Source organism: Ursus maritimus, unplaced genomic scaffold (genome assembly GCF_017311325.1).
Source record: "Ursus maritimus isolate PB19 unplaced genomic scaffold, ASM1731132v1 scaffold_1, whole genome shotgun sequence".
Classification (NCBI taxonomy): domain Eukaryota; kingdom Metazoa; phylum Chordata; class Mammalia; order Carnivora; family Ursidae; genus Ursus; species Ursus maritimus.
Genome location: NW_024423343.1, coordinates 70,462,940 through 70,484,534, shown reverse-complemented (window position 1 = coordinate 70,484,534; position 21,595 = coordinate 70,462,940). Strand labels below are relative to the sequence as shown.

Sequence of the window (21,595 nt, the reverse complement as noted above, 5' to 3'; positions counted from 1 at the left end):
GGCGGGCAGCCGCTTGGCCGCGGCACTTTTTTAATTTTTTCGGGTGCCGCAGCGGCGACCCCCTCGGCGCAGATGTCCCTGATCCCCCGAGCGACGACGGGCGCAGCCTAACCTGGAAAGTAAGTGTGCTAGCTCGCGGGAGGGCGCGAAGACTCCGGCCCCCGAGACCCCCGGCCCTCGCCCCCTCGTGCCCGAGCCCGGATCCCTGTGAGGGGCGCGTGGGGGACGGGCGCCTCCCTCCCGTTACTCTGTCCCCACAGCCTCGCGGCCGCCTCGGCTTTCCTGCCCCGCCTCGTGTTCCTGCCCGCACTCGCCTGCCTGCTCCCCTCCCCCCGGCAGGCGCACAAGTTTCACCCTCCATTTGCTTTTCCCGGCTATTACTCACCCCGGGTCTCCCCTGCACGCCGCGCAGGACCCTCCCCACGTTGGCTTTTTCGGATCCAGAGCCCCCAGCGCAGAACTTCAGCGCCACGCCGAGCCCTCCCGGACGTCTGCCCCGAGGCTCCCCCGCTCCTGTCCGCCTAGCACGCCGCCCCGCGCCCCGAGCACAGTGGGGCTCCCGCCTTCCCCAGCCCTCGGGGCAGTCTGTCCGTCCCTCCAGCCCCAGATCCTGCATCGTGGCCCCTCTCCTTCCTCCCACGCCCCTGTTGCCTGCACCGTCTCGCATTTGCCCCTGGAGTCCCGCGCTCCTGCGGGTCCTGCCCACCCCCCTCCGGCCAGTGCGCCCCTCGCTCTTCGCAGCGTATGCTCACGTTCCACCGCTCCCGGTTCCCCAGCCGGGAGCTTCCCCGGCTGCCCTCCTGTGCCGCCGCTTCCCCCTCACGCTGCCAGGAGTTGAAGCGGAGCTGCGGCCCCCCCCACCCCAGGCGGTTCTGGTGTCCCTGCCCACCGCTGGGGCTGCCTGGTCCTCTCCCCTTTCCCCCCTACCGGGGAAGCGAGGGGTTGAGCGGCGGGGCTGGGATTTGGCTGCGTGTTGGCTGAGTGCGACAAACAGCGAGCGCGGGCAGTGGAGGCGCAGCGGCGGCCGTGGCCGCTCGGGGCGCAGCAGTAGGCAGGTGTGTGTGTCCAGGGGGGGAACGCGCGCCGCGGACTCCTCGGCTGCCGACAGATTGTGCAGGAATGCGAGGAATGCACCAGGGGCATAGTCCACAGGGCCCGCCGCGGCTGCACTAGCGCCTTCCCGGCCCAGCTCTCGCCGCGCAGCCAGAGGTCACCGGAGCATCTTCGAAGCTGGTGAGCCTAGCTCCACTCCTCTTCTCCCCTTGCCTCTCTCCATGCGGCAGAGAGGGAGGCGGAGGGGAAGCGCGGCAATTCTGTTGGGCTTTAGCTAGCCTTTAGCCTGGGTTTTGCTGCATTGGTCTCCAGGACCGTGAATTTGAGGCGGATGGTGGTGTAGCCAAGGTTATTGATCATTGCACAAGGTTCTTGGCAAGTTTGGTTTGCAAGGTTTGAATAGTGCCTGGTTTTTACGAGGGTTTTCTGAAAACCTGCAGGAAAGGTGCCCAAGGTTCTTAGAGTAATGAGCTTGCAGCCAACGCATTTTAGCTCTATCAAAAATGTCTGTTAATGCTCACGGATAGGGATGTACTGCAGGAGGGAACTTGAATGCATCACTTTGCTGTCATAAGAATTGTAATTTTTTTCTCGTCATGCTGGGTTGTGTTTAGACCTCTTATAATACATAATGAATAGAAACAGAGAAGCAGTGTTTGGTCAGCGATGGGACAGATAGAACTGTCTGGTACAGTTAAATTCGGGGCGTGTCAGTTACCATTGGAAGTAACACGGGGACAACACAATCATGTATATTTCAAGATGCAATTTATTAGTTGAGGTCGCAGTTCTTTTTGTTACTGAGTTTGAAAAAAATAAATACAGCCCTCCAACTTTTAAAGAATGGTAATTACAAAATCAGTAATGATTCATATACATTTTTGGTCAAATTTTATTTTCTTTAATGCAGAGAAGCAAATTTTTGACAGACGGTGCTTTTCTTGAATTGGGCTTAGATTCTTTTATTTTAAAAGGGGAAATAGAAGACTGCTTCTCTTTTTGAATGCAGTATATTGCTATAGAAGTATCTTCTTTTCTGTTGCCTGTGAAGCAGTTATGGAAATGGTAACATGAAAACGAGAACAACTGATGTCCAAAATAAGGTTTCTGGTTGTTGAAAAGCATACTATGTGTGCCTTTGTTTGACACAGTTTATTTTGGAGGTTGAGTTTACTATGAGCCTCTCCACACTTGGTTATTTTTGTATCAGATTCAGGAAAATAATAAGTTGATTGTCTCAGCTGCCTTCCAGTACCTACTTTGTGTGGATCAAATGCATTGAGAAGTATAAGATGAGAACCTTTTAGTTAAGGATTAGAAAGGAAAAATAGAAGAAAACAAAACAAAACAACTTTGTGCTGGGAAAGGTTGTGTCTTTTGCCTACTACATTGTTTTTCAGGTATATCCTTAATCTGTAGATCTTCTAATTTACAGGTTTAACTCTAAATTATAGTTTGTAACACTGTATAGGATATTGGAGGTGTTCATAAATGCCAACAGGAAACTTGTTATGTAACAGTATCACATTACTTCAGAGTGTGGCACCTGCTTATTTGATTTGATATGAAGATTAGAAAGTAAAAGCACGTTCAGTTTCTCTGCTAGGTTAGAAATTGAAATAACTGGTTCAAGTGTATAGATAATGTATATACATGATTGTGCAAATAGTTTTACCTGCTTCAAGTGAAGGTAGGCTTTCAGTTAGAAATATATTCTGGTTGTTATAGATATTTGAAGAGAAGTTTCAAAACTAGTAATCATTCACAACCAATAACATAAACTGTGTTTTGACCAAAGTATATTCCCTCACCAACCCCCACTATTATATAAGGAGAAGGTGCAGCATTTCATGTATTTTATGTCATACTGAAGATTCTAAATTTTGGGACTAAGTGTCCAGTTATCTTAATTCTTACCTATGCTGTTTTTGAAGGGAGATAGTGGAGCAGGGTAGTAGTGATGATGGAAAGCATAAGAGAAGGTAAGCAGAAGGTAGGAGCAGCTGGCATTCATCCAGGGGGGAAAATGTTAATGCTGCATTTACAAGCTGAATAAGCCAAATCTGCCTCTGTAATTCTGATACATTTTGACTTAAAAAACTACTCTCAGACGCAGTTTAATAAAAACTTCAGCAATTGTATGACCTTGAGTATTTGAATTAAGTCTATATTAAGTCAGAATTGCAGGGTTTTTTCTTTTCTGTACAAAGTGGGAAAATAAATTTAAAACTTTTACATTCACTTAATTAAAAAATCCAGTTATTGCCAATTTTAAAATTGAATTATTTCCTGTTGTTGGCCAAGAATTGATTTAAATAGAGAATTTTCTTATCCTGGATGATGGGAATCACTTGAGAAGTCCAGTCTCACTGGACTGCCTTGAAATATTAAGATATTTTGAGAATGGTCTCTCATGTTTTTTTTTTTTCCTATTTCAATCATGAGGTAAATCCTAATTTGCTTAATTCTAAAATGGATCATAATAATGAAGTCATATCTTCATTATTAACTGGAAGATAAAGTAGAGGTTATTCTAGGATTATTCTAGGGCATAAACATTCATGGATTGTTTGTCACTTTGGGAAGTTGCCTTCACGCCTTCGGTGTACTGGGAGATAATTACTTCTTCAATGTGTTAAATGGTTTTGTAGTGCCTTTCCTGCACTGAAGGGGGAAGAAGAATCTGGTACAGGACACCAGTGGACTGATTATTATGTTTGGAAAATTAGTTAACTATTTCATGCCCAAACTGTAACTACAAATAGCTGCAGAGAGAGAGAGAGAGAGAGCAAGGAAGTAAAACTTTACGCATAACTGGATGTAAGGCTTCGTAATCTGCCAGTAAGTGGTGATACCTGTCAGCAGGTCAGTTTGATGCCCAGCTGTAAGAAATAACAGGTTTTGTTGTTTTTTTTAGATAAGGAGATGAGGCCCTAGGTTGGTCACAAAGAGCAATAATTCATGTGCTTGCTGGTTTCACTTGAGAAGTTGTATGGCTTTCAAATATTGTTTACATTATCACTTTAATAATTCAGTGGAATTATCTTGATCTTTTGGGGGCTATGTTATCATAACTAATTGAGGGTATTACATGATGGTGCTCTTCATTTGTTGCAGGCATGCCATTCGTCATTGTTCTAAGTTTTTTCTTTTTAGAATTTAGATTTACTTTTATTTGGTACGCTAATAAATGTTAGCTACAGTCCTGATCATTTTATTATTCATAGTCTTGATAATATAGTTTATTGTGACTAATACATAATGATTCACTGCAGAGGATAAAATGTCATTAGAGATTGGATTGTAAATTTTTACTACTATAAAATATATAAATTAAAATATGGAAGTGTCTGAATTATTTTAAGTCACGTCATTGTGAAACATTTTTCTTGAACTGAATAATGCTTGCCTATTGGGTAGATGCCAGTCCCTATAGGCAGATATTATATCATATAGCCCTGATAAAGTCCAGAACTCCTAAATGAAGGGTGGTGAGGGAGGGGGCAAGTGAATCAATAACCTTCTTTCTTCAACAGCCAAGGCATGTTTGGCTTCTAAAATTATTGTCTGTGTTAAATATAAATTTCGGGAGTTGTAAATATCCAAGGGAGTTTATTCTGTTCTTCCCTAATCTGGATCCCGTTCCTTACCTCCCTCCGCTCCAACACACACACACCACCACCCAATGGATCTGGCTGCTTGGAGAGGCAGAGAAAGCCCCTTTTCAGGGGCCACTTAATATAGAAGTTGGTGCCTAGTGTTCCAAGTCGAATTTAGAGTGGATGTGAGTTGTCATAAAAGTGGCTTTATGTATGAAACTTAGGTAAAATGTGTAGTTGAAGAGGGGTTATTGGAGTATTGTGAAGGCTTTGGGGCCTGGCCTGGAACTTGGAATACTGTTTTTCATAGACACCCACAACTGACTTACAAATAGACTTAAAACACTGGGTAAGTGGTATCTGAAATTCTGGTCCATTGTAAGCTCTCTCTTAAATTGCAAACATGAGGGGGAGGTGAAAAGCACCCTACTCCAGAAATTAGCCGATCTAAATCTATGGGGACAAACCATTTAAAACATTTGGGTTTATAGCTTCCTCCTCTTGAAAATGTAGGGTTTGGATTGCATTGATCTAAGATACATTTCAGCTCAAGGTTTCCAAAGTCCTCAGTGTTTTCTGTTTTTTAAGAAAAGGTTTCCTAAGCATTCGTTTATATAATCAGTCTTGTTTCTCTTCCAGCAAATCATAGCAACAAGATAGTTGGGGTTTTCTTTTGAGACTTTTGAATCTCCATCATGCTCATCTTAAATTGTTACTGTTTTGTTTTTCCTTTTTTAACAATGTCATTTTGGGAAACGAGGGGAAGGATTAAAGCATATAATGTGTTCAGGGTCTTGGCTGTCTGCCTCCACCCCTCATCCAGGATTAACCATGGTAGTTTTGGCCAGAAAAAGTCCTTGGGTTTTCACCTTGACATGGAGTGAAATACATAAAAAGTGTCTTGAAGGCAGTGAGTGAGGTGTCTGGTTAGTAGCCAGACTGTCATAGTTCAGTTATGTTTGCTAGGTGTGTGACTTGGTAAATTATATAATCTCTGTGGATCTCATTTCACTCATTTGTAAAACAGAATGATAAAAATATCCACCTCAAATGGTTGTTGTGAGGAAAGCATTTCAAGCTCCGAGGCAGCTCTTAATACATTTAAGTCATTGTTCTTATATTGTGGTACATAATGATACTTTTTTTTTTAAGCTTTATTTATTTATTATTAGAGAGTGGCAAGGAGTGGTGAGGGAGAGGAAGAGAGAGAATCTCAAGCAGACTCCCCACTAAGCACAGAGCCTAAGGCAGGGCTCAATCCCAGGATCCTAAGGTCATCATCTGAGCCTAAAGGAAGAGTCAAACGCTCAGCTGACTGAACCATCTAGGTGCTCCTTAATGATACTTTCTGTAGCATCTACTATATATTGGGCAAATTGTTGTCTTGCTTTCTATGATCTTAGTCAACATGATTATGAATCTAAACAAAATACTTCAGGGAAGAAATAAACTACTAAAGAGAAATTATGAGCTTGATAGTTTGTAAGAGATTGCCCATAAGGAAGAGACTCCAGCAAAATAAATCAAAGAAGGGCCTTTTTTAAAATAGGGAAGTTAATACTTTTTTTTTTTTTAGGTAGGCAGTATGTAGAGGCGCGTAAAACACTGCTAAACCAACGCATGTAAGAGATTTGGTTAAACATTCCTTAATAAACTGTTATGTTTAAAAGGTAAAGACTGATAGTATTATATTGCAGGGGTCAGAGTGGAAACCTTGAAAAATGTAAAATACCTTTTAAATAAGTATATAACTATCGCATTTGTAATTCTAAATAGTAGTCATTTTATACAATGTCCTTGGCTAGTCAATACATGAAGAAAGTGCTAGTGTTAATCATTTATGGACTAATGTGCAGCTTGCAGCTTGTAAATTAACTTTTTAAGCTGCCTTTTCTGTCCAGAATTGATCACACTTGAAATTGGCAGGAAACTGCCAAAGCAAGAAGGACTGGAAGAGAAGTTTGGAAGATACTTGATGTAATAAACCAACAGACAGTCGTTTAAGAGATATGGAGCATCTCTAGTTCTAGACCTGGCTGTACTACTAAGCTGTGTGTGTTCCATGAGTGAGTCATTTAATTTAACTCCTGGGCTCTAGCTTTCTCGTGTGTAAAATGAGGGAGTTGGACTAGATGCTCTCTAGAGCTCTAGTACTTCTATTTCACTCTTCTTAGAACATTACACATTCTCATTCCATTTCATTTTTCCCTCAGCAAAAATGAAGACTGTCTTTGTAAGAACTTATTACAATTTACTCTTTGGGATAAGAGGAGAAACTTGAAGTTGTATACCTGAAATGCTCAGCTCATAAAAATATGTGTTGTAGCTATTTGACAGATATTTGACTCCATACTGGCTGAGTTAGTAGCTGACCTCTTGGATTCGTTTGTTAAGTCAGTCCCCTCTGCACTTTTGAGGCTTAACCCCTAATTGAGACTAAATTTTCTGGAAGTTGGATAGAAACAGAAGGGGATTTAGATAGTGGTTAGAGGGGACCAGTCTTGTTAAAATGAGAAAAACCCACTTACCATTTGCTTTGGTTTGATTTGTTCTCAAAAAAATTAACTAAGACAAGGTTGTTCCTCTGAAAGCATCTTGCTTTTCCATGAATACTTTATGTGCCTAAGAACTCACTAATTCATATCTCATTAAAGAATATAGGTAACTTTCATTTAGTTCTAATCTTTGCATATAGACAACATACCAGTGTTCAGAAACTGGTGGATTTCAACAGAGTGATATTGTACTTGAATTTGTGCTCTTGGGTTTGTTTTGTTTTGTTTTTAAACAACAACTCCATTGAGGAGAGCTTCTAGTAGATCCTGCCCCCCTACAAAGGGGAAAAAAAAATCCTTATAGAAGTTATATATGTATACACCCATAAATAGTAGTTTAATATTGAAATTGACTGTTTTCCTTTGCTAATGCAATAAGTACATTATTTTCAAAAGGAGAGTCAATTATACTACTAATGTATGCAATATTAAATGAATTTTCAATGTCATGAACAAAGTAAACACTTGAGTAGGCTTTCCAGTTTCCATACCTTCACAAAAATTAGAAACATCATGTAAAATAGAAACCAGTAATAACCACTTTGAAGTGAAGTGCATCATATTTTCTGACATCTGTACCCTGGATTGAGTGGGGGAAAAAAGGACTGATCTAGTTGGAAGTAACTTTTGATTCCTGAGTACCACCAGGGATCCAAGCAAGGGAACTGAACACAATTAGTGTTTCATATATTTACTGGAGCCCTACTGTGTGTGAAGTATTGTGTTCTGTTTTGAATACCTCTTATTTAAAAAGATACAGGATTCATTTTAGCTCCTTCCAAGCAACATTTATTAGTCCCCTGCTCTAGGCCTCATGGTCAAATAATGATTTCCCTCAGGAGTTTTATAGGCTGTGTTGGATTCAGTATTGAGAGTCTCCATCTTTAAGGAATCTGTGATGAATTTTACAATGTAGTTGGGAAAGATAAGACACATGAACTGGAAAAATAAATGCCCTAGAAAACTTTGGTATATAAATAAACATGCAAAAATTTTCTGTGAGTGTTAAGAATGAGCTGTAAAATGACTTTGTATTAACTAAATTTTAGCTAAATCTACTTTTTAGATATGTATTACTTGATAAATTACCAGAATTTAAATAGACAGCTGCTACATTAACCACTGTCAGTGGCTTTCTTTGGAAAAAAACCTATATCTGAAAAAGTGCTCCCTTACCAATAATAAGATAGAGATTTCAGAAAAGGTTTTAATCATGAATTTGATTATTTTGGCTATATTTCTTGGAATACTTTACCGCATAGCCTATATAAAATAATTGATCACAGTGAAAATGAAATATTTATGAAAAACCATAATTTATTCTTCAAGATTTGCCATTTTAAGGAAGTTCTTATTTTCATACAGCAGTACTTTGGTTTATTGTGTTTTGTGCTTTTCTTCATTCTTTATGCAATTTGTGTGCCTTTATAAGTCCAAACTTATTATCTATTATTGAAAATATTCCCTTCCGTTGTTATGAATAAACACAAGAATGTTTTGAAAATCTCTTGTGACATCTGCTAGAATAAATAGTCTCATTGAATCTTACCTTGAATCTCAGACTGATGCACTGATGGGAATTTTCCACTTATTGTCAATTTGTCAATGACTGAATAAGCAGAAAAGTCAGTTTTTTTAAAGCACTGAAAAAGGAATCAGAAAACCCAGTTGGACTTGCACAAGAACTGTTATTATTTTAGGACCTGTGACAAACAACTCAGCTGTTAAATGTCTAATTCAGACTGTTGGCAGATGAAAAATATGTGTTGGTCTGAAATCTTTGGACAGTATATTGGCAGGTGTCAGTCTTCAAAAATATTGTTTGTGGGTCATTTGATTGGAGCTCTGAACACAATTTTCCATAGAAGCAACATAAATCCAGAAATTCACCATCCTAAGATGTAACTGGAATATATTGGTTCTAGGATTCCCATCCTTCTCCTCCTCCTCTGAGCTGCTCAACAGTAGGGACTTTGTCTTCTAGTGTGGCTTACTCTTGACCTTTAGTCTTTCTAGATAACCGTGTATGAATAAATTAGGTTTTAAAAAAATTTTTTTTGAGTACAGCTGACACTCAATATTACATTAGTTTCAGGTGTACCACGTAGTGATTCAGCTTGTCTGTATGTTATGCTATGCTCACTTCAAACGTAGCTATTACCTGTCACCATGCTGCGCTATTGCAGTATCACTGACATTATTCCTTATTATGCTGTGCCTTTTATTCCCATGACTTATTCATTCCATAACTGGGAGCTTGTATCTCCCACTCCCTTTCACTCACTTTGCCCACTGCCCCTCTCTTCTGGCAACCATCAGTTCTTTGTATTTATAGGTCTGATTCTGCTCTTTATTCTTTTTTTTTTTTTTTTTTTTTTTGTTTTTTTTTTTTTTTTTTAGATTTTTATATATTAGTGCAGTCATGGTCTTTGTCTTTCTCTGACTTATTTGACTTAGCATAATACCCTCTAGATGCATCCATGTTTTCTCAAATGGCAAGAGCTCATCCTTTTTTATGACTATGTAATATTCCATTGTATATGTATGTCACATCTGCTTTATCCATTCAACTATTGATAGATACTTGGGTTGCTTCCATATCTTGGCTATTGTAAATAATGCTGCAGTAAACATAGAGGTGCATATATCTTTGTGAATCAGTGTTTTCATTTCCTTTGTGTAAATACCAAGTGGTGGAATTCCTGAATCATGTGATATTTTTATTTTTAGTTTTTTGAGGAGCCTCCATACTGTTTTCCACAGTAGCTGTACCAGTTTACATTACCAGCAACAGTGAATGAGAATTCCTTATTCTCCACATCGTCATCAACACATGTTATTTCTTGTCATTTTGATGTTAGCCATTCTAACTGGTGTAAGGTGATAACTCATCGTGGTTTTCATTTTCATTTCCCTGATGATCCGTGATGTTGAACATCTTTTCTCATGTCTGTTGGCCATCTGGATGTCTTCTCTGGAAAAGATCTATTCAGATCCTCTACCCATTTTTTTTTAATCAGATTGGGTTTTTTTGGTGTTGAGTTGTGTAAGTTGTTTATATATTTTGGACATTAACCCCTTATAAGATATATCTTTTGCAAATGTGTTCTCCCATGAATGAATGAGTTGTAAATTACAGTTTGGGAATACCTTCTACTACTCTTGGATGAACTTCTGTCTGGAACCCTCTTTCCTTCTGTAAACTACTTTTGTAAACTGTTTGGTTTTAGATCCTCAAAACTGTTTATCATGCATGTTTCAATGGAAAAACTGCTTTTGCCTTTTAAAAAAATTACCTTTGTAATACAACTTTCTAGATAAATAATTCATTATATCGAATTCCTTACTAAAAATCACCAATTAGAAGATTTAAAACAGATCGATTCATATTCACATTAATTTTAATTGCCTGGATTATAACTATGGTGACATGAATTTACATAGTGCTCTTTCTCAGTCTCTTCATAGGCGGCCATCAAGTACCAAGACCACCTTGGTCAGGCTTTGGCGGTATGACTTTGAACAAACTTTCTGTGTCCTTGTTTATTGTGAATTAGTAATAACTTCTATATACTCGGCTTATGAATTGAGGTCAAAAGTAGATGTAATTTTAAATGTGAAGTTTTTCAAAGGAAAAAATGTTACTAAAATGGTATATTTCATACTATAAAACTATATAAACATTAGAAGTATTAAAACAAGGAAATTTCATAGCTTGTTTTAGCCCAGTGGATGTAGCAAACCTTTGTTTCATTTTAATAGTGTAGTTAGAAATCTCTTACACATTTTGGTGGTCCTTCCCCAACTTCAAGTAATCACAGTGGTAAAATTTTAATCAATAATAATTTTTAAAAATTAAGTTTTATTTGTGAGATTTTTATGACCTTACATGCAGTTTTAGGAAACTATACGGAGATTCTGTGTACCTTTTACCTAGTTTCCCCCCATAGTAACATTCTGCAGAACTATAGTAGTGTCACAACCAGGATATTGACTTTGATACGGTCAGGATACAGAACGTTTCCATCACTACAAGCACCCCGCTTGTTGCCCTTTTACAGCCACACCCTCACTTCTCTTTCACTCTCACCCCCTCCTCAATGTCTAGCAACTAATTGTCCTCCATTTCTATAATTTTGTCATTTTAAGAACGTTACATAAATGGAATCATATAATACTATGTGACTTTGGAGTTTTTGCTTATTTTTTTGTTTTTACGCAGCATAATTCTTTAAAGATTCATTCAGGTTGTTACATGTGTAAGTATCTCTTCTGTTTTATTGCTTTGTAATACAGAATATGGATGTACCACAGTTTCTTTAAGCACACATGTGGAGGACATCTGGGTTATTTTTAATTTATAATAATTTCCACTTTATAAATATAACTGCTATAAATATCTGTGTACAGCTTTCTGTGTTATTATAAGCTTTAGATATCTTTGAGGGAAATGCCCAGGAATGCAATTGCTGGATTGAATTTTATATATTTTTTAAAGATTTTATTTTTAAGTAATCCTTACACCCAACATGGGGCTCAAACTCTCATGTTCCACCAACTGAGCCAGTGAGGCGCCCCGAATTATTTTTTTTTTTTTTGAAGCTTTCTTTCTGTAATTATACACTGAATCACATGAGACCTCAGTAATTTAAAAGTTATGTAAATTATAAAAACTTGCTATAAAATATATATAAAGCTTCATATTTTTGTTACTGATTTATAAATACTATCTATTATGAGTTTACCTCATTTTAAGTGAAACTCCATCCTTCATTTTAAGTGGAAATCATGAAGTTGCTTTGTAGCAATTTCAGTGTTTGTGTTTTCTGTTTTGTTTTGGGCAGCAGGTATATTCAGTTTCTGGTAACAATACCGTATTTTTAAATGCTGTTTTTAACATTGGGTTTTGTTCTGAATTTCGTCTATGTAGGATGTAAGTAATCATAGGTAATGTTCTTCCAAAAAAGATGTTTATTGTGTACCGTGCGAACAGGCAAAGTGGGGATGTACAGTGAAGACAACAGTATCCTTGTATGTGATTGGAATTGATCTACTTGTCAGGTGGAAGACAACAAGCACAGCTGATATGTTTAAAGGCAAGGATTCTTTCTTTCCTAGAAAAGAAGACATTTTTTAAAGCGCAATTCTCTCACTTTCTCCCCTTCTTCCCCCACTGCCTGCTTTTTGCATGATTATATACATTTCTGCCAGAGAAAAATGTTGAAATTGTGTCTGGCCTAAATAAAGTCTTTACTATTGATAATTTGATTTTTTGAATTAATGTCCTTTCTACCTGGAATGTCAAATATGTTTCTCATCAGCGTTTAAAATACCACCACATCATTTAATTAGTTTTATATTGTGTTCTGTATTATATTTTTATCAATGCTTTTAGCATTCAGTCTTCTGAAATCATAGCTGAGAAGACACTTGAGGATCTTGAGTGACCCTGACATACAGCTTATACAATAACATTCTTTTTTAACACTGTGCTTTTAAAGATTTGATCCTTTCTTCTATTTGAATGATATAACCTCCCTGCCCTTTAATTTCCCAGCAGTATGATCATTCCAACAATTTGTATGTTTCCTGAAGGCTTTTCTCTAGGTAACTAGTATGCCCTCTCTGCCTCGTGAGCCCATGGGTTTTTTTTCTTCAAGGTCTAACTCAGTGACCCTTTCTTAGTGAAGCTCCTCTGGTCCTTCTTTTCTTAACCCTTTGCACGTAACTGTGCTATGAACATGTGTCACATTGTTTTCGAGTTGTTTCAGTGTCTCTTCCTGGCTGTGTTGTAAACCCTGGTCAGGTTAGAGCTGTGTCACAGCCATCGTTATAGCTTTCACATGGCAATGTGCCTGCCATATATTACACACCAGATGCCTGCTTTGGGTGAATGAACAATTAAATACTTTGTTTATAACCTTAGTTGTCCCTGCCTCCCCTAACCCTCAGTGACTCCCGTCGTTTATCCTGCAGGATGGCTTCAAACTCCTTAGCCTGCCTACCATTTAAGTCCCTTGACAATGAAACCCTAATTACTCTCCTTCCTGAACCTTCCACATCAGCAAAACTAGTTTCTACTCACTGCTTCTTGCCTTCCTGCACCCTACATTTAAATCTTTCACAATCCTCCAAAACCTAGTTCAAATGTTCCCTTGTGGGTGACCTTCTAGGAACACCCTGGCTGACTGTCCTCTCTCCTTCAAATGTTTTTACTTGTACTCTGGCTTTCAATGATAAACTCCCCATGATGGTTTTTTTCTTTTTGTATTGGATCGTTAATCTCTCTTAATTTCTCTTGTCTCTTTCTCCCAAGTATATTATAGCCTCTTGAGGGAAGGGTCCTTGTCTTGCACATTCGCTATCCCAAGTGGCACTTTTCAAGTAGAAGTCATTCAGGAAGTAGAGGCTGTGTCTGCTAGTGATGTTGGCAAGCAAGATTAACCTCTAATTTAGGCATTTCAAAATGTCCATGAAAAGGCGGTCTCATTTGTCCTTTCATTAATAGTTTTTTGCATAGAACCTAGCATGTAGTGGTCTTTAGTATATGTCACTTAGATATTTTGGTGACCTTAGTAGTCAAATAAGGTACATCAAAATGAAGTTTAGACTTTTTTTTAATTTTAATTTTTTATTTAAACTCAGTTAATTAACATATAATGTATTAGCTATGTATTAGTTTCAGAGGTAGAGGTCAATGATTTATTAGTCTTATACCCAGTGCTCATTATAGCACGTGCCCTCCTTAATATCTGTCACCTAGTTACTCCATCCCTCCACCGCTTCCCCTCCAGCAACCCTCAGTTTGTTCTTTAAAAGACCCTATCTGTGAAATAGAAATATTTTTATGTAGTACCATCACATATTGAAAAGAGTGAAACCTGTGGCTGAGAAAACAAATTTTTACTTCTTGAAATTTTTGTTTAGCAATGAAAAGACTGTATGCCTCTGAAGCTACAGAGTTGTGATGTCCATTATATTAGGTACTGACCGCATGGGCTATTTAAATTTTTTAATTAAAAATTTAGTTTCTTGGGGCGCCTGGGTGTCTCAGTCGTTAAGCGTCTGCCTTCGGCTCAGGGCGTGATCCCGGCGTTCTGGAATCGAGCCCCACATCAGGCTCCTCTGCTGGGAGCCTGCTTCTTCCTCTCCCACTCCCCCTGCTTGTTTCTCACTGGCTGTCTCTGTGTCAAATAAATAAAATCTTTAAGAAAAAAAAATTAGTTTCTTATCCTTACTGGCCACATTTTAACTGCTGGTTAACTATATATGGCAAGTAGCTATTACAATAGGCAGTTACAGAATGTTTCTGTCATTGCAGAAAATTCTGTTGGAACTGGTATAGAGAATAGCTGAGGCCAGTTATAAATAAAGAAGAAAAATTGTAGATGCTTATGGAGTAACAAAGCAAAATAGCATAGCTTTACAGTCTTCAAAGCATTTATATTAAAATTCATTTAATCTTTTTAATAACTGTAAAATAGATGATCTGCTACCTTCATTTCACATGCAAGGCAATTGTGAGCATCACAGTGGGGAATAAAAAGAGTAACCCTTAAAGGGCATCAAAATATACTGTAAGTTTAGTTTGTGGTTCAGTTCTTCATACTGAAAACAGATAGTTGTTATTCAGTAGTAAATATTTGATTAATGAATTATGGAAAGCGTTTGATGTACATGAATATGTTATTTTTGCTTTCACTTAAAATCCCACCAAGTTAAAAAAAATCTCAGTTGGTTTCCTTTTGAAATTTTCAAGAGAGCTCAGTGAATTCTAGGCAATAACCATTTTTTTCTGAGGCCCTGTGCTAGGCGCGAGGAGGGATGTGGAAATGATGCAGAAAAGGCCTCATTCTTTGTTAATGCCCTACACTAAGGATATTAGCTCCTAGAAGTGATATTACAGTAGCAGTTGAGCCTCAGAGATCCCAGAAATGTCATTATTGATTACAGAAAAGCTTGATTGTCTTGACGTATGTAGCAACTTCAAGTCCACCGGGGCCTTTTACTCTCCTCCATTCCATCTACGTGCTGAGACCTGTAGGGGCAGCAAAGAACTTGTCCTCAAGAAGCTTGTATTAAAACTTTTCCATAATTCTGGGGATAAAAGAAGGAAAACAGTTGTGCTAAACAGCTTCCATTTGTAGAGTTGCTTTGACAATTTTAAAATTAGGGGCACTTGTGTGGCTCAGTCTGTTAAGCGTCTGCCTTCAGCTCAGGTCATAAGGGTCCTGGGATCCAGCCCTGCATCGGGCTTTCTGCTTAGCGCGGATTCTGCTTCTCCCCCTCTCTCTGCCACTCCCCCTGCTTGTGTTGTCTCTCTCTCTCAAATAAATAAAAAAATTTTTTAAAAATTTTAAATTAAAAACTGCCTGGAACACATAAAAATTTGGGTATATGGAATAAGTTAATCCACATGCACAATATAATTCATTTAGTATGCAGACTGTCCCCTTGCTTCATAGTCATAGGGAAGTTAAAGCAGAGTCCTCGCTCTTCTCTTGTTTTTTCATTTAATGCTGACTTAAGACCCAGACATTTCTTTTAATTTTTTTAATTTTAAAAGTTTTACATTTTTTTTACTTAAATTCAATTAATTAACATATAGTGTATTACTAGTTTCAGATGTAGAGTTCAGCGATTCATCAGTCTTATATAATACCCAGTGCTTATTACATCACATACCCTCATTGTCCATCACCCAGTTACCCCATTCCCCCAACCACCAGGACCCAGACATTTCATCTGATTTTAAACATCCAGAAATTAACTTCAAAGCAAAAATGCTGACGTATAACTTGAGTTGTTTTAAATTGATATATCTTAACATTTCATGTTTTAAATATTTAACGCATAACAGATCTATGCGATACAGGCTATGGTTTTATTTTTCATCGCTTTTAAGAAACAAGGTGATTGACCCTTCTCTCATGAGCACGTAGGCTGTAACTTGTGTGCAGGCCGCTTGTCTGCTCTGACTCAGTTTGGTTGTAAAGACATGAGAACTGATAGAGTCTGTCTGAAGAGAGTTTTTCATTCACCTTTTTTGGATTCATTTTAACTTTCAGTTTTGTACTAAGCTGCTTGGTACTTTAGTACTTTGTACTAAAGCTTTTTGGAACAGAGAAAAGAGCTGAGGAAGAATGCATTTTCATTCTGTATCTTTTAGAAACCATTTGATAGCTATATTTAAATTTTGGCCATCTTGTAGAATGAGCCTGAATAATTTAAGCATGTTTAATTTTTCAATAATCAGAAGCATTTAAATGCTTTTGTTAAGTTCAGTGTGGTAACTTAAATGAAATTACTTTTCAATGACTAGTGCTGCTTTTCTTTGAAATAATGCTTAGTTCGATAAATGGCAGTTAATAGAAGAAGGAAGTTATCCTGGTTTTGTAACTGTGAATAACATTGGAGAAATATTAAAACAGGCATTCATTGATATTTAGGTTGGATGCTACTGCTTATGTCTGATCAACTAGATGAAGAGATGAATCTTACTTCGAGTGTGTCTCCTCTCGTATGTGTGATGAGCTTCTGTTACTGCAGTGATGGGCACAATTTGAAATAAAGCACAGTTCTTCATGTCAGCACTTGAAGGCTTTTTTTTGGACAACAAGCAAAATGTTAGACATTTCAGTGTGAATAGCTCTCATGATCCAGAAAATCCGAGCAGACAATTTAATTGTTCTTGACTGTAAAAATTAAATCTGATACTAAATTTAATCCAGGAATCTATTCATGTAGGATTTTTCCCTTATTTTAAACAAAAATTAAACATGCATGTCTAAGCAATTACATTGATGTAACATTCAGAAGAAAATTCATGCTCAGTGATTTATAACCCATCTTTACTCACCAATTACTATTAATCCTTTTCTTCAACTTCCTCGCTCCATCCATAGCCATGCTCACACCATCTTTAGAACTTTTCTTCCACAAAGGGCCCTGATTATTTCTTCTTGACTCTAAGGCCTTGAAAGATTCCTCTGTCTTGGGTGGCTCTGTGTTTGTTGAAAGAGGCTTAGACTGTCAGCCTGGGACTTAGGGTAGGACCAGGGTCTTGAACTGTGTTTGTATCAAGCTTGTTGTTTTTAAGTTAGACTGTTCATACAATAGCGTGACTTAGCTATACTGACAGAAGTTCCCAGACGCAGTGGGCTTTCAATTGTCCTAAGAAAGACAGGCTTTTTGCCCTGCCCTCAGCAGTTTGAGGCTTTGTTCCATAGTAGGTATAGGAGAGGAGGATCCAGGCAAGATTTTGTGCCTTTCCCACAGCAGCTGCTCTTCTCATACACCAGGCTTGCACCGAGTGGGAGGCTGTCTAAGGACTCTTATTGTTGGCCCCTGGTGAGGTCCATGTAGAAGAACCTGAGTGTGAATTCACCTCTCGTCTGTGATCTCTTTCTTGCCTACATTCAGACTTTACCCATTTGCTAAAATCCTAACTCATTTCTTACTGGCATTCAGCAGCGTCTGCCCAGGTAAGCCAGTCTGTCCTTGAGGGTGCCTCTCATCCTTTAATTCCAGGTTAGTTGGTTATACTGAGGTTTTAGCTTTTTGGTGGGTTGGAAGAAAATCGTGAATTAGCAGATCGTGTGGTGTTTTTGTTGGTGCCATCAGGGTAAGATCTCTGCTCTTCCTTCCTCTTTCCTGGAAGAAATGTTATAAGTACTTTTATAGCTGCTTTGAAGAAGATAATCCTTCTACTTGAAATGCCAAGAACCCATGGCCCCACTTTGTAAGACCTTTTATTGGAGCTTTTTTATTTTTTTTGATAGCCTGTGGTCCGTATCCCCACTAAGTTGTGAACTAAAAGTCATGAAACTGACTTTATTCTTTTTTTAATCTTTAGCACCCAGCAGAGTACCTGGCACAGAGTAGGTACTCTGTGTTTGTAGACATTGTAGTAGCATTTTAACTTAAGTAAGGGTGTACTTAGTGGTGGCAGTGTATTCTGTGTCCTGCCCACATCCCATGGTGCTCACAATCAGTTCATTGTCTTCTGACCCAACAATTTCCTACCGCAAGCCCCTGGGACTTTTAGCCTGAAGGCTTTCTCTGCCTCCAGGGTTGGCTTAAGTGAGAAGTGCCAGGAGGTTATCACCTGTAGGAGCCCTAGCAGCCCTCCACCATTAAGAAACAGGAGCTGGACCAGTAGCCTCTTCTTCACCCCTTACATGAGGTATCTCTGAGGCCTGCCCTCTGCAGACTTCGGAAGTCCCCAGCAAGCATGAGATCTCCTTGCTCACAGCACTCACCTGTTCACTAACGCATGCTGTATTGATGTCCTTCCCTGGCCTGTCTCACTTGTCCAGCTCCCAAGTCAGTTATTTGTACTCAAATCCTTGCGGTCTCATTCTGGGGAAGGTAATTCAGTGTAGAGACTTAAAGTTTACATAAATATTTAGACACTTTGGACACTTTAAGTAGTTCTATATATTACGAACAGTCTACAAAATCAAGGAGACTTGAGTATATGCAAACTTTTATTAATTGATTGATTATTTGTTATTTAGGGGGAGCAGTTATAGCTTTCAGCAGATTTTCAAATGGTTCTTTGCTTCTCTTCTTTCCCTAAAGAGTTAGGATAAATTTGCAATAAATGACCCCTTTTTTTCTCTAGCTTAAGAATTTTTCCCTTTTAAAAGACTGGTACACTGATTCTGTTTACATGCGATGAGGACTCATTGGGGCATTGTAGGTACACATGTGATCAGATATCAGTAACTGGATTTTAAAGATACGATTTCGGGTTTACATTTAGGTTACTGGTTATCATCCATATGGCACAGCAGAAATGTGCTGTGGTGTCACATTTTACAATTTCTTTCCTGCCCTTTTGAATTGGGGCTCATCCTCTGAAGTTTTAACTGAAATAAAATAGTGTTAGTCTTGGAATAGAGAACTGCTATTATAAATATAGGAAAATGCACTCTACTGTTTTTCTTATCATAAATGTGATGCATACTTTTGTAGAAAAATCTTTAAATGCAGAGAAGCACAAAAGAAAAAAGTAAAATCCACCTGTATTTGCTTGCACCCAGAGCTGTCCACTGTTGCCATTTTGTTGTAAATGATCAAATTCATTTTTAAATTTATGGTGATATTAAAGTTAAGCCACAGATATCATGATCTACACTCACTGGAGGTTAGCACTGCTATCAAGGTTAATGCTTACAGAATCAAAGACTTCCAGACCAGGGAAGGAGGTTAGAAATCACCACATGCAGCCCCTTCCTTTTCCAGGTAAATGACCAGAGCTCTGGGGAGGTGGTCACTCAGGTTCGTATGTGTGCCCGGATCAGGAAGCATAGGTGCTTTCCTCACGTAGTTGTGTCTATGTGTATCTGCAGCCTGGTCATCCTTTGTAGGAATAGTCTTTGTATGCTGGGCCTCCCAGGCTTCTGATGAGTCCTTCCCAGGATGGATGCCAGATTGTTCTTTGTATGCCACATCTGTCTTTTACTTCTTCAGGTAGTCAGTTTGCTGCTCCAGTGGTCACCTTGCCTTAGGTTACTGTGGAGGAGTTATTTGGGAGACTAGACTACAGGTTGAGTTGCAGGAAACAGCAGCAGGTCTGTGGCATCTTTGGAATCTTTGTTACTGATACCATATTTGTCATCCAGTCTCCCAGACAGTCCTAAATCATAAAGCTGAAAAACGATGAGACCTAAGCCTTGGCCTGAAGCTAAACCAGATACCATGTTAGTAATCCAAAATTATTAACCAGGTCATAAAAGATATGTTGACCTTACTGAGAGTTGACATCTCTTCCTGTCATTTCATGGATTAATTTCATGGGTATAATTTTGATTTTATGTTTTAGTTTGTAGGAGTTCCTTTTTTAGCTTTGTATAGTGATAACTATATTACGCTGTTAAATTTTAGGAAGTACTGAAGGAAAAAAACCAGATATCTAAGTAGTATGGAATCCACATGTAGCTCCAGATTTATATTCAAATGTTTTTCAAAAAGTGGGATCAAGCATTATGCATATTCAAAATATACTTTTTTCTAAAAAGTCAATACAAAGTACACAGTTGGCAGGATAACTCCGATGTTCAGCGTAAGATGAATCAAGTGGTTGATCCCTAGATCGTTCATTCTCACTGTGTTACCAAAACATTCAAACGGCCCCACTGTCTGTTCTTGGGCTTATCTTGATGAAGTAGCCTAGCCAAGGCCATCTTTCTGCTTCATGTTAAATAGCCGGCTGCTGTACTTAAAGCTTTGATCTAGTGGTACATTGTGATGATACTGTTTACTATTTGTTTGTAAGATACTATTGAACTAAATCTTAGGTCTTAGAAGTTACATAAAAGAAATTGGTGAGGTGACCGTGAATGGTGTGCTAAAGAATTTGCATCAGGCTTTGTCTTCTATTCATGTTGTTCAGTTAGTTTGTTGCTTCAAGTATCATGTCTTACGGTCACTTTATTTAAATCTAAGAATAAGCTCAGAGTATGGTGGGAGGACTATCCATGCTATCTAGCTAGCCAATGTATTTTATTTTTTTTTAAAGATTTTATTGATTTCTTTGAGAGACAGCAAAAGAGAGCACAAGCAGGGGGAGAAGCAGGCTCCCCACTGAGCAGGGAGCCCCATGGGGGGCTTGCTCCCAGGACCTTGGGATCACGACAGGAGCCGAAGGCAGACGCTTAATTGACTGTGCCACCCAGGCACCCCTTTAGCTAGCCAATTTAAAAATAATCTCTTAAGTGGCACAGTCAAACCCTGCCATAATAGTACTAGTGGGATACAAAAAATTCAGTCCTGTGAAATGTGGGGTTGGATCAGTACAAGGTTAATGAGGTTACCAAAGTAAGTCTGCCTCTGAAGCTAGCCAAGCCCAAGTTCTGGGAGTTTGAGTGCTATTCAGTTATATATGATAAATTCAGTAATATATAATAAATTTTTTATATGTGAATTTACATTGTCCTAATTTGTGTAGTTGTGAGGCACTTATCACAAGACTTCATTACATAAAGCCTTTTCTTCATAAGTCCAGACTTGTTCCTATCTTGCATTTGTTAGTGACCAGAAAGAAATTCAGGATAGGGACCCTTTGGTATCCGCTAGTCATTATATCCAGGTAAAGCAGTAAAACCAGCATCAGTAATTACAGAAATTGTAAGTGCTTGATTAGGTATCTCTTATGTTGGAACACTGGCAGTGGCCAAACATTTAGGTCTAGAGTATGAACCTGATCTCTTGGTTTGGACAGAACTTTTCTCAAGCCTTTAGACGTCTACATGCACTGAGCCTCATACGGAAGACACCCATGGGAGTTCAGTGCACTCCACGAGCTTTTAATCTACAGTCTGCCTCCATTACGTGTGCTAAGGAGAGGAAGAAAACTTGTCGGCAGCAGTAGATGGTGGGTCC

At 38.7% G+C, this 21,595-nt stretch overlaps 1 protein-coding gene across 1 annotated transcript in view; it reads left to right on the top strand.

Annotated features, from left to right (window-relative positions):
- Nucleotides 1-70: 70 nt before the first annotated feature.
- Nucleotides 71-21,595, top strand: part of PKP4 (plakophilin 4) — a 235,408-nt gene continuing 213,883 nt past the window's right edge. The window contains exon 1 of the mRNA XM_040644689.1: nucleotides 71-119. The gene's annotated coding sequence lies outside the window, so the exon portion shown is untranslated. The remainder of the gene's footprint in view (nucleotides 120-21,595) is intronic.